Source organism: Meriones unguiculatus, chromosome 8 (assembly GCF_030254825.1).
Source record: "Meriones unguiculatus strain TT.TT164.6M chromosome 8, Bangor_MerUng_6.1, whole genome shotgun sequence".
NCBI classification, from domain to species: domain Eukaryota; kingdom Metazoa; phylum Chordata; class Mammalia; order Rodentia; family Muridae; genus Meriones; species Meriones unguiculatus.
Window position 1 is genome coordinate 26,296,492 of NC_083356.1, and position 26,264 is coordinate 26,322,755.

Here is a 26,264-nt window from a genome sequence, read left to right on the forward strand (position 1 = left end):
ACTGCCGGGCTATGGGGAGGAACTCCGCCACATCCAGGTGGAAAGAGGCAGCAGGGACCTGCTGTGAGTCCAGTGGGTGGTTGGAGAGAGACAGGGAAAGCGTTGGCTTTTCCTGAGCCGAGGCAGAGGCTGGGGTGTTCGGGAGTTGTGGCCACCAGAGCTATGCCAGTCCTGGAAACCTCTGCATCTTCGTGTTCCAGATAGTTTTGATAAGAATCAATTGGAGACAAGGCTGCCTTGAAGCCTATGAGGACGTCAGGTGCCAACCCCATCACCAACCAGATGTGCTCAGAAACACCACCGAAGGGGGGCCCAGGGCTCTCCTATTGTTTGTGCAGTACAGACTTTAGATTGTCAGTGGTGATGAGACCTCAAGCTTCAGGACTTACTTCTGACCTTGTTTCTTTTTTTTTGGGGGGGGGGTTGTTTGTTTGTTTGTTTCCTAGAAAAAGATGGGGTCATTATCCCCGCCCTCATACTAGACAGAGCTGTTAAGGCTCCAGGCTCAGCACCTTCTGAATTACTGTTAACCTTGTTCATTTTGTTAGTAGTTGGTGCCTTTTTCTCTGTCCCCTGGACCAGCAGCTCTGCAGAGCTGCAGCCTGCCCTGTTCCCTGTCATGTGACTTTTCCTAGAGAGGGAGGAACCAGCAGGCCAAAGAAAGAATTCTGTCCAAGTCCAGCCTGGTGAATGGATGGGTTTTTTGGGGGCTTACTTATAGAAGTATGGGTGACCCAAAGGCAAACTGCACCACCAGGAAAGTCTCCAGGGCAACTTACAGGCACATATGCCACTGTAGAATCCCATACACAGCATGGAGGACTACAGCACTGAAGAGGGTCCTCTGGCAGTTTAGAAGGCAGCTACAATCCCTAAGAGTCCCATCAAGCAGCTCTTTACCTTTTCTACAACTGTGGGCCACCCAGCATAGGATGCCCAGGCACTCCACACCAGGGAGTTTAGGCACACCCATACTAAGAGTTCCCTAGACAGACTTGCTACTGTGGCATACTGGAGCACAGCTTTCTCAGCTGCCTCAGCAAGGACCCACAGAGCCCGTGTGCAGGGGAGAGAGGGCTAGGTGAGGGTGTCTTCCTTGTGCTGCTGGACAAGGAAGAGTACTTTGGAAGTCAAGTTTATTACCAGCTGAAAGTTTTAGGGTCCAGGCCTGCCAGGCCCAGGCCAACTGTCTGCGCAGTCTAGGCGTCAGTGCCAAGGGCATCTTAGGAACCCAGATGGAGTCCTTCTCACCTGGGAAACTCCACATGGAGATACATGCTGCCTTGGCTTGAGCTGAGGTCATTTCTGTGTTCTCGGACATCAGCTCCTGGGCTGACATTTGTAGCCATGCTGGAGAAGATGGTTCCTTCTGTCCCATTATTTCCTATAGAGACATGGGCACAGTAAACTTTCTTGTATCCCATATCCCTAAATGTGCATACAAGCATGCATTTATGTGTGCACACACGTACATACATGGACCCTGCATGTACATGCCCTCTTTAAACACCCTCATGCATCCATTCCTGTGGGCAGGCTTCCCAATTCTGCCTTCACAGATCTCATCGATTCTCTGTCTGTGGCACATTGCAGGCTTGGAATGAGACATGATATCATCAGGTACCCAGAAATCACGTGGGACACACTAGGAACACACGCTCGCATTACGGACAAGCTGGGTTGGTGCCAGTGTCACCACTGAGTTCTTTGTCTGTCCTCAGCTGTTCACCTGCTGTTCCTTAGAGCCATGCTGATGGAGGGGAAGGAGCCCTATTCTTGTCTGCCCCAGTGTGGTGTCACTAAGCAGGTGCTGGCCAGGAGGAGGGAGCCAGGCCACATGGTAGCACTTGCAATCACCTGAAAGTCTAAGGAACAGTAGGAAAGAAATGGATGAGTAAGATCCCTTTGCACCAGGAGATGGAATAATGATTCTCCATCTCTATTCCTCTCGAACGGTGTTAGCTGCCCTGTCCCCTACCAAGAGATCTGGAAGATCCCAGGGCTGTGATCCCGTTGCTTCCTGTTCTACCTGGTATGGAACTTGTCCACTTGTCCACCTTTGGCTGAAGAAAGGTGCCAGAGGCAGTGTGAGGGAGGTCCTCAGGGACTCCCTACTAGAGTTCTCTTGCTCTATTGGTTACCACAGAGCCTGCCCTGGCCAGTCCACCGAAGAAACAAGGACCCTGGAAGCAGCCTTTGCTTCTCTTGATGGCCAGGCTTGCAGCTCCACAGCCCCACAGACAGCCATGTTGCTTGCTGCTGTGAATCTCTGGGGGGGTCTTGCTACACACCATTAGCACAGCAAGTGCTGACTAGTACAACCGTGTCAGACCCAGGCAACCATTGTGCGAAGGTGTCAGTTAACTTCTCCTCAGCTCAGTGAGGCTCGGCGTTATCTGATCAAACCCTCAGTCAGCATTTTTATAACTGGCAAAACAGATTCCAATTTATGCGTAGAAAAATACGCCCTACGAATAGCTTAGAACGTTTTGGAAAAAATAAAGATGAGCAAAATTTGGGGAGAGGGATGAAGGAAGCTCACTTACTGGGCTTCAAGACAGCAAGGCAGGGAGAGAAGAGGACCTGGAGAAGTGATCATGACATGGGCAGAAAGGGTAAGTTGTTCATTGATAGGGTTGGGAAATGCTGGGCAAATGTGGAGAAAATAAAACGTTTTATCTCTCACATCATGCTGACTAAACTCCAGATGAACCTTTACATCAGCCAGAAAGATAAACAATGAAGATAACATTTATAATCCAAAAAATACCTTTGTGACATTGGGATGGAGCGAAGGGCTTTCCTTTCTTTTTCACTCTTCTTGAGATGTTCTCACTCTGTAGCCAACCAAGGCTGCTCTGGACCTCATTATAAAGTCTAAGTTGACCTTGAATTTGATCCTGAGGCAATCCTCCTGACTCAGTTTTGCTAGTGACTGGTATAGGGCTGAGCCACTTTTCTCCTTAAGACCGTGCTGTCGGTCCAAAGGCAAGAAGGAGCCACAGAATCATTCAGTGAGGGTGACCTTTTATTCTCAAGGAGAGGACACCAGAGGCCATGGGGCAGAATGACTGACCACATTTTGCAATGTGTGAACTCCAGGCAGGATCTTCAGCAAGGGCAGTAAAGATGTCCTACCCACATAGAGGAAGGTGGGACAGCCATCTGACTGAGCAGCACTCAGGAAGAGGTCTCCCTCAGAGAGAAGGCCCTGCGGTCATGTGATGTACAAACCAATTCAATGTCCCTCATGGCCAGAAAAAAGTCCTTACCACTGACTACACCCAGGCTTTCTAGAGTGATTTCTGGTGTAGGCAAAAATGCTACCCATCAGAGGACAGAGGGGACAAGGCCCACATGGTCAACTAGCTGCATGTACAGAGTTTTAGGTCGGATGCCAATAGTGAATCTATCCTCAGGACAGACAGACAAATATCCTTAGGCACAGAGTGACTTAGAAACTTGAGAAAGTTTCAGAGGAGTAGTGTCCACAGGAAAGTGACTTTGTGAGGGGGATTGGGAGTCTTGGACCCACAGGTTCACCCAGAGCTCTCAGCTTCTGCTGTGGTTAAGGCCAGTCAGGTTTCCCTTACGGTCTCCCTAAGAGCCAGATTGACCCTTGGAGGTCAGTGGAGAAAGGTGGGGACATCAGAGTTGAGAGCACACCCAACTCAACCATCCAACCAGTGTACACCTGAGCCCTGCAACTTGCCGTGCTGATCTTGACTTAGGTCCTCTGAACCCTGCCTATCTATGATTTCAATGCTGAGGCTGAGATCATCTGTAATCTGCTCCGCTGACACATGCCAGCCTCACTCCTAGTGTCACCTTCACTGGCTTCCTTGTGCAAATGGGGTCTTTTATTGTTCTTGTTTGTGGGACGGGGTCTAAAAGAACATTGCTGGCCTTGAACTCTATGTGTAGGCAAGGATGGTCGTGAACTCCTGCTCTACCTGTCTTTACCTCCCAAATGCAGAAATCACAGGTGTGCCCTACCACACCCGACTGCAGCAGGGTCACTGCCTTCTAAGGCCAGCCTGAAGGAAGCACCAGTTCACAGCCACACCCTCTTCATATATACCACTCCTCAGGAAACCCTCACGGGCTAACCCTGGCTTCCTACCAGCCTGACCCTGGCTTTCCCCAGCCTGGCACCATCTGTGTCTGGGTTCCCAGGAAGGCATTTTAGCACCCAGAGCAGCAGGTTGAACCTGGTGCCAGCAATTGGGCACCTCAGATGTACGGCCATCAGCTCAGTACCCAGGACATCACTGAGTTGTCTGTTGATGGAAACTCGACATGATGCCCAGCCTGATCAGTGACATGTGACACATTGCAGACAGGAGTTTCTCAGGCACAGATCCTGCCCTTCTGCTTCTCCAGATGGTGTGGCTCTGGGCTCCGAGCAGATGTTTAGACTATGCTGTGAGGCTGGCATCTCACCTCCTCCACCTAAAAAGGGAGACTCGGGGTCTGGAACGTCCATTTTGCTCCCCTTGAAGCCAGCACTGGCTGCTCCACAGACACCTATTGGGTCTCACACTACACGTGACCTCTGCCCTGTTGGTGCACAAAGGCTGGGCCATAGCCCCTGAGTCAAGAAGTGAGGTTCAAATTGAAGTTTCTGAGAGGTCAACAGTCATGAGGACATGAGCCCAGAACAGCTCACCACACATGACTTCCAATGCAGGAGGATGGAATCACGGCGGGGGGGGGGGGGGAGAATGAGACCAACTCAAGCTCCTTGAGCTAACTCTACTGAAGCAGAGATGCTCTTGTCTCCCCAGCTATTCTTTGAGCCAGAACTTTTTTCCCTCCTCTACCCTCCATCCCCTTCCCTTCCCCACTTCTGTGTATATATGGGTTTGAGTGATACACATTAATTTGGTTGCTATTACAGTAGACATCCCTGAGTTACACAGCTGGGCAACTCATAGTTGTCTCCAGTCTCCATGACCCTGGGGGACTTCCATGGAAGGCCTTAGTTAGGCCTCTTCCCTGTGGTCGAATATTTCCTGGCTACTTTATGTTCCAGAACCCATCTTGGGCAGGCTCCAATGGTTCTCCCTCACTATCTGATAAAGCATGGGAGGGGCAGGTAGGGGACATTTTGGAGCAAGGCTTGCTCCACAGAGGGACTGACTTTTGAAAGGCAAGGTCCCTGGAGAGGCTTCAGTCTGGTCCCTGGAGACCAGGAATCCCTACAGAGACCATGGGAGGTGGGAGTGATGAGTGGGGGAGTCAAGATGGCCCCTAAGCCTGCAGTGCTTGTATAAATTGGAGTTACTTGACATGGTGTTTGGGTTTTTTTTTCCATTTTTCTGTGCACAGATGAAGCTACAATGGCCAGAATATGTCAAAACTGGATGGCTGGCAGCCATGGAAGACCGTGAGGGTCCCTGCTCGGAGCTGGCACTTTCCAAAATGCTGATGTGGCTGAAAGTGTGAATGTGTGGCTGGCAGTAGCGAGATACTTGCAGCGGACAGATGGTTCTGGCCATGCCCGGACTCTTGCCGGAGGCCCCAGGCTCCCTTGTGCCATCTGCTTTGAGGATCTCTCGGCACCGCTGAAATCAGGGTCAGTGCCTGGTATAGTGCTGCTCAGGAGTGGGGCAGATGAGAGTGGTGCCAATCATCAGCTTGTATCGATGGGCAGTGTGTTGAGTAGCTCGAGGGAGTGGACTCTGCTTTTCCTACAGAAACATATTGTTTCCGAGAGGAAAGATGACACAAGGAGAAATGGAGGGAGAGGGGAGGGAGGTTGCGGGGGGAGGACCTGGGCAGCAATCCAGAACTTTCCTAAACTCCTGCTCATATCACCCAGGACAACTGCTGGAAGGGGTATTCTGTTTATGGGGTCCAGGATGGGGTCAGCTGGGGGAGGTCTTGACTATTGGAGCTGGGCTTGGGAGAGGCTTCGGCAGCTTGGATGTCAAGGTCAGGAGAATGGGGACGGCTGGAGACCCTGGGCCAGGGGGAGGTGGAAGTATCTAAGGGACAATAGCTGTATGTGTACAGGTGCGTCAGCATGCTCTGTCTCTCTGGAGGGCTTTGCTTACCTCAGGGCATGGAGAGGTGAGAGGGGAGGAAAGAAAAGAGTACAGAAGGGAGGAGCAGTGAGAGATGGAGGGGCCTGAAAGGTGCCCCTAGTGCCAAGTACAACAGGCCCTTGCCTGACATCCTGTAAGTTCAGTCCAACCCAGGCCAGTAAGCAGGCTTCCCACACCACACCCAGGGACTCACATGGACTTGACCAAAAGCCCTGGGAAGCTCTTTCTCAGCATGCTATTTTGGTATCTGAGACAAGCTCTCCGTGCCTTTGCTCTGGCCCCACCCAAGTGTCTGGCACGCACATAAGCTTTCTGGTGCTGCTCCTAAATGTGAGGGCATTTTTCAGGGGCCCAGACCCAATACCTAGGACCCCGGGGGAGACTATAGTTCCTACCTAAGGTCCATGATGCTCTTTTCCTCTGTACTCACTACCCCAGCTCCCCGCTACTTACTTTTGGGCTCTGTTCCAGAAATGGGAGTCAGAGGAGACAGAAGCACCTCAGCTTTTGCTCCTGTCACATCCCCTTTGTCACACCTGTTTTGCTTACTCACACCTGACTCTTGCAGGACTACCTCTCTGATGGTTCTCTCAGCCCGTTTCACCAAAGCTGCTCCCTCTTCAAATCCTTACCTAGTCTATGCACCTGCGCCAGCAGTGACCTTTAGTGGCCAGGATGGCAACCTTTAGCAGCAGAGGGGTGATATCAGAGACATAGCTCCACGCTGCCATCCACAGCGGCCAGACTTCTTTTCCAAGCTGTTTCCTCAGGATTGTCCCTAAAGTGCCTAAGTGAGATTGGAGGAAGGTCCCTAAGTTCCACTAGGTGGGATGACAAAGCTGATAAACACCTTCAGTTGAAGGTGAAGTTAGGGTGTGTGTTTTTTTTTCTTTTTTCTGTAAATAAAAGTTTATAGTCTAGTTCATGAGAGCTCCAGAAAATTTTAAGTGTGCATCTGGGGAAAGAAACACAGCTGTACTTGCAGGTCATATGCCCTTAAACCTTAAGCATGCTTCATCGCTATGTTAACACTTCTTTATGAAAATATCTCTATGTGAAAAAAAAAAAAAAGTTGTCTCCACATTGACAACCGTCATGGCAAATGTTAATTGTGTTGGAATTCATGACTCTCAGCTGGAGAGAAGCTTCAACTTGACTCTGGGGTGAGGGCGCTTTATCTTCTATGTACCTACAATTTTCTCTGTCTTTCCATCCTATTCCTCTCATCTTGGATTTGGATCTCCTTGGGTAGGTAGCTTACCAAGACAGTGTCTCCCTTCCCCCAAGTACTGGTGGCTGGATTGCCTGTGTTCAGAGGCGGATTGCCTTCTCACTGAACGGCGCCATCAACTCATGATGTGAACCCAGGCAGGTACTGTTAGGAATCCAAACCTCTATCTCTGTCACTCCTGAATGGTAGCAGCGGGGCTGGAGCATGGGCTTTCTGGTGGGACACGGACCTAACCACCAGCGTTGAGTGCTAGGATTCATACTGCCCTGCCCTGTTCTATGTTTGGTGGGCTGACCCAGCATGGTGGTGGTTGTGGTGTATGTATGACCTGCAGCCACAAGCGAGAGTAGGTTCTAGGGATGGAGCATACACAACTCTGCTTGTGCACTCTGAGCCAGAACCCCAGGGTTGATTGGCAACTGTGAGATGAGAAGTATGGATGGTGTTCCAAGGAGCTCTTAGGTCACATCCCACCCCGAACCCCCAACCCCAGTGGCCATCACAGTGACCTGGGAGCAGAGCAGCAGAGAGGGTTTGATTTCCTTCTCACAGCTTTCCTGTCAGTCCTGGAGCCTTAGCCACCTTGCCCATATAGGGAGCTCAGTGGTACTTTTCTGCACTGACTCGCTGTGGGCTGCACACAGCCATGCTGGTGTGCAACCTGGTGGCTAGTTTGCAGAGGGTCTGGAGTCAGCTCTACCTTTGCAGCTTTGGTGGATGGTTTATGAGCCATGTGACCTCGGCTTGTCCCTAGAGTGCTCAGTGTCTCTGAGTCTCATTATTGATCTGGGGGTGACTGCCAAGGAAGGTGGGCAATGGGTTGAAGAAGCTGATGTCTGTAGGAAGCTCAGTAAATACCAGTGGTTACTTCCTGGGTCCCATCCTGTGGTTCACATCCTGATGAAGAGATGGATGCGTTTGCCTGTCAGCACAGGAGGACATGTTTGGATAGAGGACTCTGAGCCAGGTGAATAGGGCGGAAAGGTCTTCAGGGGAGGTCACCTCGATGGAGCACCTCAGTGGAGGATGACCTTGACAGAGGGGCGGTGTAGGGAGAATTTAGAACTCAAGACTCTCAGACTATCCCTTCTCAGGATACCCAAGGCAGTTAGAGGAAAGGCCTGGTTACAGACTGCTTCCATTATCCAGTGCAAGGGACCAAAGCACCTCACAGGCAGTGGCCTCCAAAGAGAAGAGGCTGAGATGAAGAGAACAGCCTGGTTGCTAACTGCCTGGGTCAACGCTCAGTGGGATGCTGGGCCAGCTCTGCAGAGGGACAGGGACATTGGTGACTTGTAGTTACCTGGCAAGATTAAAAAAGGTCTCAGGTCAGTTCCTCTTACCTCTTGCTCTGTCATTTTCCTGAACAACTGAGAAAGTATTGATTAGGTCCCCAGGTAGGGAACATGCAGGTTCCTGAGCAGTAGATGTGGTCAGTAATCTACTGTATGGCCCTAAGCAAGTTGTCTGCTTCTGATAAGCGGCAGCATGTCCAGTTCCCAGGGCCAGTGTGGTAAAGAGGGTAGTGAGACCATGACAGGCCTCAGACAGTCTCTAAGACCAAACTCTCTGAGCTGTGGTTACAGCCCTAGAGACACCTAGGCAGGAGCTGCTGGGATTCTAGTTTCTGAGGGAGGCAGAGTAAGCAAGGCAACTCATCATTGCCTCAGTTTCCCTATAACTCATGAACAAGTTGGGAGAGATTGCTTACAGCTTGCTGCAGATAAGAGTGAGGTTACCCTTCACCTTTTTACCTGGTAGACGCAGCCTGAGGGCTGAGCTGGCATGTAGAGACCACATGCCTTGGATGTCTTTGGAAAATGAGACTGGGCAGGATTGATGAGGGCCAACAGGAGTAGCTTGGAGTCTGGCAGATCTGTTTGCAGGTGGGGCCCTGATGCTGCAGAGCCTCTTAGAATTTGCTTCCCTGTGACACCCTGGTAGCAAGTGACAGCTGTAATTGGATCTGACGACACAGTTATCAGCTGTCAGGAAAGAGAGAACAGAAGATGACTGTGTGGCTTATGACATGCACATGGCATGTGACAGCCACCAGGAGGATGCAAGAGACAAGTACCGTGGGTGAGGTTGAGGAATGGGCAGCTTACCCAAAGGAGCATGTGTAGGCTTTGGGGAAGCAAGAGAGCAGAAAGTTCTTCAGTGGAGGTTAAAACTATCATCAAATCTCATGGTCCTATCCTCTTCCTAGGCCTGTTGCTGATTTTCCATTAGGAAACCAAAGGAGAGTGTGATAGGAGAGGGAGAGGTTAGAAAATAGAATAGGGCAGGAGGCAGAGGCAGACAGATCTCTTTGAGTTTGAGGCCAGCCTGGTCTACAAAGCAAGTCCAGAACAGCCAAGGCTACCCAGAGAAATTCTGTCTCAGGGAACAAAAAAGAGAAAGAAAATAGAAAAGGGGGAGCAATAAACCCTTCCTGTCACAGTGCACTCTAGAATACAGCATTCTCCCTCAACATGTTGGTCCTACAGAGCACATTCAGAAAACAAGGCCAGAAAAATATAGTTTACCATTCCTGCTTTGCTCTGTGTGTCCTGCCATGAGGACACTGTGGCATTCCTGGACAGATCTTCATGACAAAGGGAGTCTATCCATCTAGCCAAGTAGGGGCACTGGCAAGAGCGAAACCATGTCCCCAAATGTGAATGCAGAGACCCCATCTCCAGTACCTGGGAGCTGACTGTAGAGACAGGTCCTTCACCAAGATCATTCAGAGATCAACAGGGTGTCCTTAATCCTGTGGGATATCAGGACCCAGAAACATAGAGGATTTACCTTTCAAGAAGACAGGGCAAATATGGCGGGCACAGCCAAGGGCAGAAGCCTCACAAGGAACTTGCCCTGCCAACCTTCCTCTTGGACTTCAGCCTCCAGACTGCTGAGCTTCGAATGTCTTCTGTATAACCCACTCAGTATGGCAATTTGTCACAGGGGCTGTAGTCAGAACATGAAAGAGAAATACCCTATTCAAAATCCCATGTCAGGCTAGTACAGTCTTCAGTGAGTAAACCCTCATGGAGTCTCCTGTCTCATGGAAGGTTCTGCGAGCTCAGATGCTGTCCTAAAGTTGAAGAGAAGTCAAGACTTAGAGGTGGGGTATTGCACCTAAAAGAACACTGTCCTTTCATCAGACCCTCCAGTGTATAGGGTGCGGAGGCACGCACACGAGCACATAAACACAAATACACACACACACACACACACACACACACCCTCACACATCTTATTGAGGTGACTGAGCTAAGTGAGGCCTACCCTCCCCAAGAAGCTCACTGCCCAGCAGCGATAAAGACGTGAGTAGGGCCTGGCAAGATGCTATTATGCAGCTATTAAAATGGATGAGGCCCAGCGTGGCGCGCTGACCCGAATGATGGCCTCTGCAGATTATTACGTGAGCTAAGCGTCTCTGGGGACCGAGGCCGTGGGATTCCATTCTGGTTAAAAAAGGAAGGCTGCACATTTACACATCTAAATATACATCCATCCATCACACACATACACACACACACACACACACACACACACACAAACTTGCACTGCCCTGTGTTTGTATGAGATTAAAGAAACAAGCCAACAGAATAGGTGCTGTTTCATCTCTCCGGTGACCTTGGTGGAGAGAATGGGGGCTTGTTTCTTTTCTACGCACAAGCCTGTGTTCTTGGGAGTCCTGAATGAGGTGGCATTTGTCACGGAAAAAGTACTCAAAGAGAAGCTGAAAGGACTGCAAGAAATGGTGGGGAGGAACCATGCCAGGGCAGCTCAGGCCTGGGGTGAGGAAGCAGCCAGGAGGATGGGCCCTGGAGCTTCAGAGGACACTGTCCGGCTGGTGTCTAAGATGATGAGAGACCCCAATATTGCACCTCTCAGGTTTTGTGGAGGTTAGAGACTGGAGGAGAGCAAGGTAACAATGCTCAGAGATTAGGTGGCAAGTTGCCTGCAAGGATTTCCATGGGGCCCCATGGATATCGGAGCCTGACACAGGATACACTGGACCCAAAGGGTGATGGATCTCCAGTGTGTGATGGCCAGGCTGCCAGAACAGCAGGTAGGGGCTCCAAATAATGGAGACTTCTCACTGCACCCAGTAGCGAGGGGCTCTATTACTGGAAGGTCCCTCCCTGAGATGACCCCTGTCCACTATGACACTAGCCAGACAGTGTCTCTGCACCTTAAGGGTACTAGAGGAATGATTCCTGCTGGTAGCTGCCCAGCTGTCCAGCTGCCGACATCCCCCAAAGCATCTTCTCCTCTCTAACACCCGTTCTCACATTTGGCTAATGCCTTCCACCTCCACTTCTTCCCAGTTCCATCTCCTCCTGGCCCTGGGCTCCTCTGATTCTTGGAGATGCTTGCTTCCTAGGTGCCCTTGCTACCCTTTCTCTGTCAAGTGGCCATAGCACATTCCATAAAGCTGTGGCCTGGCTGTGCCTGGTCCCATGGCCACGTGAGAAGGGAAGTGCTGGTTTGCTCTTCTTCCACTTCAGAAAAGACACGAAAGGCCACTGCATGTTCTGAAGCCAGGGAGCAGTAGCTTTTTCCAGGTCACAGCCAAGGTTACTAAAGCCTCATGGACCCTTGCCCAAGTCACTGGGGGGACCTTCATGGACACCTGTAGAACCAAGAGGCCAGCTTGGTGGTGGGCAGAGGCTGGCTGGTTGCACTGTTCAGATATGACTTGTCTATGAACAGCAAGACCTGTACATAAGCAAAATCTTTGTTTTGCTTTGGGCCTCGGTTCCCCTATGTACAAGAGCAAAGTGGTTGGGAGGACACTGTGTGAGGTCCAGAGTAAGTCCCTTACAGCCCATGTCTCAGCCCCAGCACAGAGATGGAGGTTGGGTGACTCCTTGTTGGCAGAGCTGCCCTGTGTGATAGTGTGCGAAGCAGTAGTCCCCCCCCCCCCGTCTCTGTCTCTGTCTCTAACAATAGCACCAGACATTGCTACATGGCCCTGAGGGCAGAATTGCCACAGTGGATTTCCCTTGCCCAAAAAGTCTCTTGTGATCTTGATTTAGGATGCAAATCCATACTTCAGGGGTCCCTGAACTCTGGGCATACATGCAGAACAGTGCATATATGAGCTTGTGGAAAAGAGATCTCAGGGGTTAGAAACTCTGAAGGGGTGTGTGCACCCCAAATTGAGAATTGCCGTGACTTGTCTGCTCCAGCATCCATGCACATAGAAGCCTGTGGACATTCTTATTCCTGGAAAGCTATGCTTTCTCTCGGGCTCTATCACATTTCTTGACCCTTATCATCCCTCATCTTCCCCTCCCTCCACCATCCCTCAGTCTCTTTAGAAAAATCTCTTCCACAAATTGCTCCTTTATCTGAAGTATTCCTACTGGGTTTCTAAAGCCAGTTGATGGAAGAGGGCTATTACATATGCAATCGCCTGCATTTATTTACATATCAGCAGCAAAAGGGGGGCCGATTTTTCATCTGGGTGACACAGCTGTGCTTGTAAAAAGGGCGTCTATTAAAAAGGCCGTCGCTGGGTACAAGCTGCAGAGTCTAATTGGCTTCTTGGGGACATTTTTTTATTATTATTATTTGCTGGGGGAACTGTTCATTTGAGCAAACGATATTAAACGACTATTGTCTCAGTCTTTAAGGAATTACCAGCTGAAAAACAACGCAGCGATGTCAGCCGTCTCGGAACAAAGGCTAGCCCTGTGCAGGCCTGTCTTCGCTGATCGATAATAAGCTGGTTTCAATGGTGACGCCTCAAACTCTACTTCTGCAGAGAACCTACAATTAGCCGGCACGGGTTTTCCCTTCCCCTTTATGACTGCCTAAGGAACAGTGGGATCGAGTAGAAAAGAGAGCTCTCGGGAATGCCTGTTGAATTGTGTAAAGACGAAGGGCCATGCAAGGTGGCCAGAGAGCCTCATGCTAACATTGCAGCCATGCCAGACCTGACCCTTCAAGGGAGTCTCTGGACGCTTTCCAGCCCCGACAAATGACAAAGCAGGCCGAGGGTGAGGCCCGTACAGTCAGGCACTTGAAATTCTGTCGCATAACCAAAATTACTCCTGCTTTGGGTTTTTGTGCATGTAAAGTGGGGATGACAGTAATTCCCACCTCGTAGGCTGCTGTGAGTGTTACAGGGACTAATGAGTGTGACAGTCCTGGACGGGCTCAGGGACCACGTGTTTGCTATTGCTACTTGGGGCTCACTCCTAGAGGTTTTTTCAGGGATGTGTGTTACCACAGCAAAAATGAGGCTAACCCAAAGCTCTCAGTGGCACGATTTCACCATGCCTCCCTACCCCCAGCCCACCCCAGGCACTAGCAGGGATTGTGGACTCTTGGCTGTCACACCAAGGTGGAAACAAAGGCTTTAGGGTGTGGAGGTCCGGACTGTTGCTGGACGTGAGGAATGCATTCATCAGTGGGATGCTCCTTCTACAGTGAACGGGTCGACCGTGTCCAGGTTGAGCAACCTGGATGGGAGATAGCATATGGGAGTGGGTGGATGGAAAGAATTCAGGGTCAGGAGTGAAAGGGAGTGGTGGACCTTACAGTCCAGACCCCTCAGGGTCACACGTGTGAAGATCCATGGCTGCAAAAGCTTCCCTATACCTCCTCCAACAACCCCAGACCCTGACAAGATCTGACAGCCCAGAACTCCGGGGTTTGGAAAGACAATACAGCTCAGGGTCCGTGCTGAGTGTCTTCCATGTTGACCTTTGTCCATCTCCTTCTGCCACTGTGGGGCTCTGCTGGAGCCTGTATGGACTTTGAGCCTGTAGTCTCTATGGGGTGAGGAATGAATCAGGACCACTTGAATGGAGCAACCCAGGCCAAGAGAGGAGCTTAGGAGAAGTTTGGGGTCACTGAGCGGCACCAAACCTCCATGACCACAGCTTCATAGTGAGGTGAGCCATTACCCTTTGTCTAGGAAGGTACGCCTTCTGCAAGTCTGCAGCTCCTGCCAGCCCGGTGCCTCCAACACAGATGATTAATCTTAGAATCTTATCTAAGACTAGATAAGATTCTTATCATCCTACTCGATTTAAGCAAGCCAGGGCAGCTCACCCTGGGCTGAGAGGCAAATGGGGTGGCTGCTGAACCAAGTAGATCCACCAGCCTCCGGGCTTCTGTCTGGTCATCACCACCGTGGTAGAAGTCAGCCACAGTGACCAGGTTCTCAGCCCCACGACACCATCCTGGATGGTGCCCACACCAGGGCTGTGAGGTGAAGTGAGCTCTCAGTGGCAGTGAAGAGAACCAGGCCTAGATATCAGAGTACCTGCGGGCAGATCTGGGGGGCTGGGCCTCCACAGAGCCCATGTTCTCAGAGCGGTTTCCTGTGAGCGAGCGGGGAGCCCGTGACTCTGCCCTGCCCGCTCTGGCCTCCTTGGTAGTATCTCTAGGGCTGTCAGTGGAGCTCTAATTAGGCTCAGTGATGACACACACGGTTTTTGTGACTTCCCCACCACCGACTCCTTTGTGCAGCTCACGAAAAGCCCCGAGGTGTTTTCATCACGCTCCTGAGCCGCCTCTAGGGAGAAAATCTGACACGTAGGATGCACTGAAGAGAGGCAGGTTTGGGGCCTTGAGGACTCGTAAACACCCTGGAAAGGGGTGCGTGTGAAACGAAGCCAGCCCATGGCTCACCTGCCATCACCTGCATCCCATTCCCGCCCCATCATCTCAAGTCAGAAACCCTGCCTTGAAAAACTTCCAGAGCCGTGCACAGGTACACTGAAGTCAGCTGAAGCTCCGGGGAGAATGACCCTGGAGTGAGCTTCCCAAAATAAAAACATAAGGTCTCATCAGACCAGTATGCCATTGCATAGATTTTAACTGCAGGGCTTAAAATAACCGCTGCTCTGATAGCTATTGGATCTGTAATCTGCAGGCTTCCAAAGAAAGAATCTGAATGGCCAAGACAGGATGTGCCAGAGCCTCTTGTGGAGTCTGGAATGTGGCCAGGGTTGTAGCCCCTGGTGACAAACTTTCTATAGCCACCAAATCAGTGGTTCTCAATCTACGGGTGTGGACACCTTCGGGGGTTGAATCATTCTTTCACAGGGGTTGCCTAAGACCAATTAGAAAACACAGATATTTACATTACGATTCATAACGGTAGCAAAATTACAGTTATGAAGTAGCAACGGAAATAAAACTTAGGTCGGGGGTCACGACAACAGGAACTGTATTAAAGGGCTGCAGCAATAGGGAGGTTGGAAACCACTGTGCTGGATGATCTCTGAGCCTCCTTACTCACTGCAGATGTGGGCAAAGCATGTCCAGCAAGGAAACCATTGTGTGACTGGGGTGTAGCTCAGTGGCAGAGCTCTTGCTTGGTATAGGTGAGATTCTGAGTTTGATTCCCAGTACCACATAAAAGTCCAATATGAGAAAATGAGAAACCTCAGGAGTTGTATGCGGCCTTAGCTTTTCAACCCAGTGTTGTGAAGCCCCCATCTCACTGGGCTTTCAGGGAGGACAAATCTATGCCATGTTGCCTATCAGTGTCCTGAAAACAGTAATGGCTTAGGGTCCAAATGAGTCCCCATTCCTTGGGTCTGTTTGGAATTTCTGTTGATTGATCTGGTGGAAGATATCCAGAAACTTCTGTGCTGTAGAAAGCCCCGGTGCTTCTCCACAGAGAGCGCCACAGGGATGTTAGGGGTAGGCCGGGTGATGCCTGCCCCATGCACCCTACAGAACACCAGCTTCTTTCAAGGCATAGTCTTACACAATGCTGGTGATGGTGGAGGTTGGGGTCTCAGTCCTGATGTGATCCCATCACTGGGCAGGCAGGTCTCTGTGGGGTCCTGTGTAATAACCTTGGTCAAGGGTTTAAAACATATGGTAGATTTTTGGCTAAGATGGCTCCAGTACTCTTCCACATGCTTTCCATGCTCCCTTTTCTCTGTGATGATTAAGCTAGCTACCTACCACGACTGGGAGGCAGGGGTTATTTCTATGTTGGTTCCAGGCTGGCCCTGACAGGATTCAGTAGAAAGACACATGTCCTGAGGTGTTACGGCTTTCCTCTGGCCTCTGGAGACTCATCTCTAAGGATGAGGCCTCATGAGGCTGAGAAGGCTCAGCCAACAGCCAGTATCAAGTGTGCCCACAGGGGGAAGGCCAGATGACACCAGTGACTGCATGGAGGAGAGCCTGGAAGGATCTATGCCGGGCTCATGGGGCATTTGTTAGGCCACAGTGGGTAGCAGTACATCTCCGAGGCATACTGTCTCCATCTTGCCTGTCTTTGCCTACCTTCTAGTTCAGACACTCCTGTTTATAGAGGTCATCCCCAACTCAGCCCAAAGAGCCCAAGGAGGCCATAGCCACTTATCCTGGAGAGAGAGAAAGAGAGAGAGAGAGAGAGAGAGAGAGAGAGAGAGAGAGAGAGAGAGAGAGAGAGAGGGAGAGAACAACAACATTCTTGTGGCTCCCACTGCAGCAGCCAGATCATCTGAGTGGAGAGGCTTTAGGTCAGGGTATAGCCTAGGAGTGGGTGCTTTCAGTCCGTATAGCTGACCTTGCTGATGTTTTCAAACTAAAAGGGCCTTGAGACTCCTCACCAGCCCTGCCTGTTGCTTAGGAACCAATTTCTATTCATTCTAAGGGGTAGAGCCACAGCAAGACATACTCTTTGGACCCTTCTGTGAAGGGCCCTCTTCTGAGCAGTCGCTTGGGCAGGCAAGGGCAGAGCCAAATTCCCACACTCTCCTCTCTTCCTGCTTGGAGATGAGACTCCTGCCAATGGAATATTGGGTCAGCAAGGGAATGGAGTGCACACTAAGTGAGAAAGCTCTGCAGCCAAGGCTGTGGCTTAGACAGTTATCTAGCCAGCCAGGTCATTTTTACTCTGTGCTTGGAAACAAACAGTATTTAAAGGCCTTTTAGGTGTAGGACATTGTGCCATAGGACCACAGCTGGGTCCATGGGCTCAGTCCTGACATCCGGCATAGCCATGTGAGACCAGATTTATAGGAGGGTCCCACACTAGGTGGCCTTCTGTATGCTGTGTTGGACCCCCTTGGCCTCTGAGCATAGCCACACAATGAGATGGGGACAGGTAGGAACACCCAAGCTTTAACCTTCTCCCCTTGGTCACCTGGAGGCAGGCCAAAGGCCCTACAATGTGCTAAGTGCCATTTGCAGGCCTTGCTGTACATTAGGCAGCGGCAGGAGGCGGGCTGCTGCTCTGGCTACCTTCCAGGCTTCCTGGGATATGCTGCGAGGGCCCAGGGGAACCATTTCCTCCTGCAGAGCCCCTTGCCTTCTGTGGAGTACACACTGAGCCCCGTTCTGCCTTCCCGCAGGGTCCCCCAGAGCATCAAACGAGGTTAGGCAGGTGGAAGCCGATGCGACTGCAAAGCCCTGCACACACGGTGCAGCATAAATCATCATTTAGAGCAGGAAGCCGCATCCCGTCTGGGGTTAGGAGGGGAGGCAGTGCAGGGGAGATGTGCAAAGCAAAAGGCAAAAGAAAGGACTGCACCAACTTGGCCATGTGCTCACATTTATGCAAAAACATGCAGAGGTGGGCATTTGTACAGGGAAATTAAATAACAGTTTTAAATCAGTTAATTAAGCATCTTAAAGGTTCTACAGGAGGAAGACATTTGGCAAATCCTGAGCCTAAGGTTTATGTGCTAAAATAAGGGGGGGAAATCTTTAACAATATTCTGACATTCAGTTATCAATGACACCTGAGAGGAGGAATGCAGCTCTAAGCCACTGGCTCTTAACGATGCTGTGTTTGTCACTTTATTCCTATTTCACTGCATTACATTTAATAAAGCACCATGCTTTATGACTCTAGATTGTCCACTTATCTGTGTCATCCTGAGACTTACACCGCATCTACAGGCATCTTGACATGTGCTGCTGAAGAGTGCCCAGGTGGCAGAAGGAGGGCCCCACCATGACCTCTACCACTGTGAGTTCTGGTTCCTCCCCAAGGAGCAGGCTCTTCCCCTCCAGGCATCTCCCCTGAGATACTGCTGCTTCAGGGAGCTCCTGGGGTTCCCTCCTGCTCTCCCTGCCTATTAATGATCTGTGAATTAGCTCATGAGTGACCAATAGTCACCTCTGCCATCTCCTTGTCTTATGAACAGACCAGCAAAGAACCTGTATTGCATTCACACTCGGCTTTCCTTCTGACCTTTAAAATATGTAAATGCTCCTATCATTTTGATGGCAGATGGAAGCCGGTGATTCCCAGAAGGGAGCGGCAGCCCTCCCTTTGACAGGGCCGTTCATATATCCTCGTACAGCAAGGGGGTGCCATGGCTGTGTCCCCCCCCCGGTTAATCCAGCTCACAGGTGTGGCTCACTGGGATCTTAAACATGGCACAGAAGCAAAGAGCTTTAATTGTTCCCTGGGGAAACCAGGTTCCCCTCCCTACCTCCACCCTGTACAGGGCAGAAGAAAAACACAATAAACCTTAGCGAAACATCATCAATCCATCAGCCTGCCGGTGAAGCCTCTGAAGGAGCTTGGTGCCGGGAAGTTATTAACTGTGGAACTACGAGTTCAAATTAATTGGTTCAGCTTTGACCTCTGGTCCCTGGGAAAGGTTGGGAGTGCTGACGACACAGGGTAGAAAAATCCATCCAGGCAGACACAGTAATTGATGGCTAGTAGAGGGCCAGCTGGGTGGTCTGTGAGTAGCACTTTTTTGCCTGGCTCCTATCCTCCAAGAAGTCTATGGCTGCTGCCAATATGGAGAGGTCGGAAGTCAGCCCAGAAGAAGGGAGGTCAGAGCCATGGGAGGCGAGTTGGAACCATGGGGGCAGATGGGTATCATGGAGAACAGGTCAGAGCTACAGGGTGTCTGTTGAGGGAGGTGGGGGTCACAGAGAACAGGCAGGAGGCATGACAGGCAGATGGGAGTCAAAGGAGACAGGTGGGTTCCACTGTTGGTGTGACCCGTCGATACTGGGGTCACAAGTGGCTGGGACCTGCTGAGGAAAACATGGGGTCTGACTGTAGGCTCCTCCTCCTCACATACACAGCGACTGTTCTGATTCTTTCCCTCCATACAAGCAGTATGGGCCACTCTGCCATCATGGGCCTCACATATGCTCTTGCTATGCCCAGCCTTGTTCCTGTCCTATTCTTTCCTGCTTCCTTCTGGTGGCTCTTGGTTCCCTGACATGCCTCTGTAACCTTGTGTCAGCTCCGTCCCCTCTGGTCTTCACCATCCACCTCTGGCCACTCATGAACATGCTCACGGCGTCCATCACCATCCATTTGTTTACAGTTTCCAGACTGGACCACACTTTGATACAGTCTATTCTTCCCTTGGCTTATTTGAAGTTGTTGCCTTTCATTCATCTCCCATGGAGACCTTTCTGGAAAGCCCACCTGGCTCTGACATCGTCTGGCATCTCTTACTGTGGATGACAAGTCAGAGACCTGTGTTATTTTTGTGCATCCGTAGTATAATTCTTCTCCCTGACAGTGCTGGAGGATGACATATTCCTTCTTGGAATCTCAGAAATAGAGCAGTAACTGGCAGGCCCCTGGCACTCCTCTGATGGCACTGGGGAAGGACAGGTCCTTTGACCTTCCCACTCTGTTCTCTTTCTGTCCGGTAACGTTACTTCAGCCATGTTCTTCATAATTGTTCCAGGCTTCCAGGCATCCTCAGAAGCATTTCCATACACAGAGCTTCCATTGTTGTGCTCTGTCCATGTTAGCAAAAACAAACAAAACAAAACAAACAACCCTTTTCACTTAAGATTCGGGATTTTATGATTTTTCCTTAAGGTGGGGAGCTGCAGCTTAAGCTTGTTGCTGACTTGGTTTTCTGGCATATCCCACCTTCCCTTACGCCCCTTGTGCATATTTAACTCACAAAAGCATTCAGCCTTTGCCGGCAGCCTCTGCTTCTCTCCTCTCAACTCTCGTTTTTATCTTGGCTCGCTTTCCAAGCATTTCTGCGCCTGCTTTAGAGAATGGTGGTGTTGTGCATAAGCTAGGGATCTGGCCTTCTAGAATGTTCTGGCTTACATGTTATTCTTTCCCAGCGTTCAAGGAGATTCTGTTCATTAGTCAATATAAAATGCATCATATGCCCAGAGCATGTATAACACACCCACGTATCCATGGTGACCTGAGTGTCCACAACATTTCTAGGGGGCTAAAAAAAAACAGAAAACAGGAACATTTCTCGAGCCTCAATTCTCTCCCCTGTGATCCTGGCATAAGTCATATTTTTTTTCCTTGTGTCCTTTACTCTCTCTGTATGTAACTTAGGATGCTGCTGTTGAATCTTGCTTGATTTTGAGCTTCATAGCAGTGGAGGCAGCTGTGTGTATCTTTTGGGGGAATTTCTTTTGCCCCTCAACATTCTGTTGATGAGGTCAGGACAAATGAGGCTACAGCCAAGTTACTATAAATCCAACTTGAATTCACCATCAAGGGTCTAATGGTTTGGGGGTGTCATTGGCTCTCTGGCTTATGTGTGCAACTTCCCATGTCCAGTCACAGGCTGTTCTTGTCCGATGAGGACGAGAGGCCAGGCCACTGCCCCTTGCAGTCTTATTACCCCTCACAACGAGAGTTCTATCCCCTGCTCATCCCTGTTCACCGGACAGCCCTGTCTATTGGACTTGGTCTTCGCTGATTGTCTGTACATATGTCTCACCATGACAAACATTTTATTAAAACATCTTTCTGGAGATTTTTCTTTTATGTGCACAGATGTTTTGCCGGCACGGATGTCTGTGCACTGCATGTATGTAGTGACCTCAGAGGTCAGAAGAGGGCATCAGACCTCTAGCCTAGGGTTACAGGTGCCTGTGTGTGCCCTGCTAAGAATTAAACTCTGGTCACCTGGAAGAGAAGCCAGTGCTCCTGACCTCTGTGCCGTCTCTACAGCCTCAACATTTGCATTTTAATGAATGTTTTTTTCAAGAGCAGCTTTGGCCTTCTCTCTTATCTGTTGCTCTCCCATTTCATTAATTTAGCTTCTCTTTATTATTATTAATTTTGCAACTTTATTAGTCTGTGCTGGGTTTAATTTGGAAGGTTTTCCCCTCTCACTTCCAATGATGGATGTTTTCATCATGAACTATGGTCTGTCTTTTATCCTCATGATGGCGTCCAGGCCATCCATTTTCTCCAGTCTATTGCTTTGGCTTCAACAAGCTGGGAACACGTTCATTTTCAGTCAGTTCTCACTGTTCTCCTGTTGTCACTATGGTTTTATATTTGACTCCTGGTTCGTCCCCCAGAGGGCCATGAACAAGACCCCGTGCTCTCTTGGGGTCTTGGAACTCTTTGTCAGCCTTTAAATTGAGTTATTACCTTGCTGTTTTCCAAAATGCACAGTGAGTGTGAATTCAGGCTCCAGGCCCATTCAGGACTGGCTCCTGCTTGAATTTTCTCTGCTGGTGCCTGGTCTGAGTCAGTTCATTTTCCTTGCACCATGCCAGGGCAAGGTGTGGGTTGGCACCTGGTTCACAGTACATGGAGCCCATGGCCCTGTGCAGGACTGGTTTGTTGGTGGAAGGACATGGCAGATCCTACCCACTGGATATTTATAGACATCTTCTGTTCCCAGAGACCTTGAGAACTGAGTTCAAGGTCATCCAGTTGGAAAGACATCAAATACTGTTATCTGTCCTTGGTGCTGAAGTTCTTTCCAGGTTGTCAGGATGATGGATGTTATTGAAAAGATTTCTGAGTGTGAAAGCTGACGTCTCCCCCCCTTCCCATATGAGACCTCAATTAACAATAGGGTTACGGTTTGTTTGTTTGTTTGTTTGTTTGTTTTTGTTTTGTTTTGTTGGAGGTAGGGGTTACTGATTCTCTGTGCGTCACACCACATAGCAAATTTACATCCTGTTGACTCAGCCTCCTTGTACAGGGTTCTGTCTCTTTTCTGTGGAATCTAAAAGTTGAGATGGCTCAGCAGTTCAGAGCTCTCCCTGCTCCTCCAGATGACCCAGATTTGGTTCCTCATGTCCACTGCAGGTGGCTCATACCTGCCTATAGCAAAATCTCAATGGGTATACAACATCTCTGACCTCTATAGGCACTCACTCTATAGGTGAGTACCTCCACACATACACAGAGAGTTTAAAGTAAAATGTTTCTGAAATGTTTGCACTCTCCATATCTGTATTTAACACGTCCAGATCTTTCTCACATAAGAAACAATCTCAGAGCTTTGACGTTAGTTTGTTCCCCTGTGAACTGTAGCCCTGCTCCTACATAGACAAGCCTCTTGTTCTTTTCTCCTGACCATCTACCCAGAATACTTCACAGTAAAGCTTCATTTTGCACAGAAACAGAAAAGCTCTGGGAGTGGTGGAATACCAGGTGACTTCATGCCAGCTCCTGCACACTCCTTACAGCCTTGTTCTCCCTTCTGGACAGTATTTACTCCCTTTAAGCACCTCTGGGAGATATTATGTGCCCCCTTTTTTATGACCTCTGACCCTCCTAGCAGCTGTGCTGGGCTTCACATAAGTTATAGCCCTCCTGAACGGCCATTTTTCAAGCATTGTGGTATAGCCACTGCTCTGCTTCACCTCTGGGCTAGTGCCTTTGATTCCCCGCCCCACCTAGCCTTTTATCGGTGCCTCAGCCTAAACAGTCGAGGTTCCCTGGAAACACATCTCAGGTGGAGTGTCCCAAGTGATCACTATACTCTTGTCCTGACCTAGCCAGCTAGAGTCTGCTCTTGTTCTATGAAGAACCACATGTCATTCTTTCCAGGCCCTTACTTCACTCTCAACCCTCCATGGTGATCACCATTACTCTCTTTAGACCCTCTGACTAGCCACAGATACCTACCTGTTCATGCCCAATGTAAAGCCTCGGGTTCCTTACGTACAAACTTCATCTCCACGGGCAACTGTCATCACAGCACTTCAGGATCATTTGCTCTGGGCTTCCAGATGCCAGGATATAGCTACCTCAGGGTAGGGTTCCCAGGCCTTCAGAATGATGGCTCCTGCCTCATCTCCCTCACTCCCAATCCTGCCCTGGGCTGCACCTCCCAGGACCTTTCTGGTTCTTAGAAGGGATAACTTCCTGTTCACCTACACTTTCTGCCTTTCTTCCCCCTCTGTTTTCATAATTTCCTCCCTCTTTACAGGATCCTGGGCCACAGTACCACCTTGAACAAGCTCAAAGATAACCCTGAACTCCACAATATGTGCTCTCCCCATCTCCCATGAAAGTAGAGTTTAGGTTCTTTTCCATAGCAGTGTGGTCCTTGTAGCTACCACATGGGTGCCTGAATGAGCCAGTGAAGCTGAGAGGCAGGCGGTGGCTTCCATTTAACCCCTGACTCTAGCGGCCAGGCTATCTGCCTCATCCTTTAGGCTTCACATCTTCTTCACTGTTTATCAGAAGAACAGCAACAGAAGAGCATATCAACCCCAGTTACACATAAGACTCAACCGGGCCAGCATCTGTTGTACCCCTTCACCAAGGGACAAACAGCTGTGTACCCTGTCATCTCAGACATGAGCATTCTTATGTCCTTGGCAGTAAGGTTACAGGTGGGGCAGGCAGAGGTGAGGTGCACCTGACAAGCCCTTCTCAGTTTAGGATTGTCCCTTCATGTCTGCTGAGGCAAGCAATTTTAATTTGCTTGTCTCTGAGGTCCTGGTTCCCAATGCTGAGACCTTCTACCCAGGCGACACTGTTGCAACTCTCTCCTGAGAAGACTCAATAAAGGGGTCTCAGAAATGAAGGGAAAGGACCAAAGAATAGAAGGAGCGTGGCTTGGAAGATTTGCTGCAGATCAAAGTGACTGTGGCCAAGACTCAGCCCCAGCAATTCCTGTGGCATAGGTCCCTAAAGACTAAGGAAAGCACCAGCATTAACACAGGGAATATCTGTTCTTGTCATTTCCATCAGCCAAGTTCGAGAGATACAGGGACCCAGGAGAAAGGGAAGGAGAAGAAACCGCTGGGACAACTAACAGCCAATCCCCCTGCTTCCCTTCAGGGACCCTGGGGTAGGGTTAACATATGTGTAATATGTGGGCATTTTATATGTCTGGAAAACATGGTTCCCTGGGGAGCTACTACCCACCTTTACCATTCTCAGAGATGTGACCAAGTGCAGTGAGGGTGCCCCTCAGGATACTGAGCTAGCTTGCATAATTCCATCCCAGGAACTGGGATGGATATACCTTGAGGGAGATTGATGGGATGTTCCGGGTCTCTGGAACATTTCACCTTCTGGTGCTTAATGGAACCTGTGGAGACTGCCAAACCTTATCTCTGGGGATTCTGGCCAATGAAATAACTATAAGTCTAGTGTGGAAGACAGGTTCTGAGGTCAAAAGCGGTGTAAGATGTCTGCAGGTTGGGAAGCCATTCTTTGTTATAATGTTGTCCCCAGTGTGCCCCACATCCCTTGAGGAAACAGGAAAGATGATACCTCAGATGTCCTAGCCCCAGTACTAGCATTCTGAGGCTCTTGGGTACAACAGATGCTGGCCCAGCTGGACAAACCCCATATCTGGGGGCCCAGGGAATTGAGACCTGTTTGAAAGTACATGTTGGATATGACCTAAGTGGAGAGCCATGGACGGGGCTGGGGCAGCAAGGATCCTGGGGTCCTGGACATGCTGTAGAAGGCACTGACATCCTATCTGGTCTCATGAACAGCATATGGGCTGGCAGTGCTTCCCAGGGAGAACACTGCTCTCTATTTTCAGCTAACATGTTGCTGGAGCATGGAAAGCTCTACTTCCTTTCCCTTCTCCTCACCCCTGCCTCTGACCTCAGCACAGACTTAACACTTGATAGCCCTCCCCTGTGCCTCACTGGGCAGTGCCTCTCACAAGGCAAGAGGCCCTGCAGGAAGAGATGCTGAAAACAAAGATGATCCAGGGGCTGGCAGCGAGTTCTCAGAAGAGTAGCATGACCTTGGGGAGTAGGGCTGGCTATCAATTCCTGCCTCGGGGATGCCTTTGGCTCAAGCTTGGCCAGAGACAGGACCCTTGCCATCACTGGGCTGCAGAGGAGATGCTAAGACTCTTGTCAGTTAAGGCCTTCCCTCTTTTATAGTCTGTCCCCAGAGCTATTGGTGCTGGCCATGACCTTATGCCTGTCACTCTTGAGTTTCCCATCCTTTCGGCTCTCATGCTCCTGTGCTGATGACACTCCACTGATGAGGAAGCACCAAGCTGAATACAGTATCTGGCCAAAAAGCTCCTGCAGGCTTCTTTCTCCTCACTGACAACTGTCTCCTTCTACTGTCCCCACTGCTCTCGTGCAGGCATCTCACATGCAGGAATAAGAGTTCTGGACCTTCTTGATCTGTTCAACTCTTCTATTGGCACCCACACTGGTGTTTCCCTGCTCTGCAAAAGCCTCTTATCTGACCCCTCTGCTTCTTCCTGCCTTTAGCCCACCCTTGCATCTCCCACATTGGCTGAGACTACTCCCAGGGAGGCACACTACTGAGGTCTAGAGAGAAACTAGACAGGAGGGCAGAGGAAGCCACAGCTTTGGCCCTCTTCCTCTAACCTGGCTTCTATTTGTGTATATCTGAGGAGAAATAGGGCCAAGGCACTCTCTGTGCTGGCCACAGGTACCCATTTCCCAGAACAGAGCTGTGACAGTGGAGCAAAGAGGAGACCCAGCCCACTCCTGCCTTCTGGATCATCACCCTGTAACTTCCTCATCTCTGTAGTTTCAATTCTCTGAATAGCCGGATCCATCACCTTGCTTCCATCTCTCTTGCAGAGTGGTCCCTGCACCTGACCCACTTGAAAAACTGGGAGCCAGGGCAAATAAGCCTGGCCTTCTCAGTCTCTACCCCAATGGACCGCTCAGTGTGTCCACACTCAGTGGCTTCTTTTGGTAGCACAGTCCTGTTCCTACTTTCCCACCTCTCCCTCTGGCCACCATCCATCCATGCTGATGTCTTTCAAGGGTGGTGGGAAGCCCTTGTCCCTCCACCATCTCTCCATGGGAAATCTTCCTGATACCTGTAGCGATAATGTTTGTAT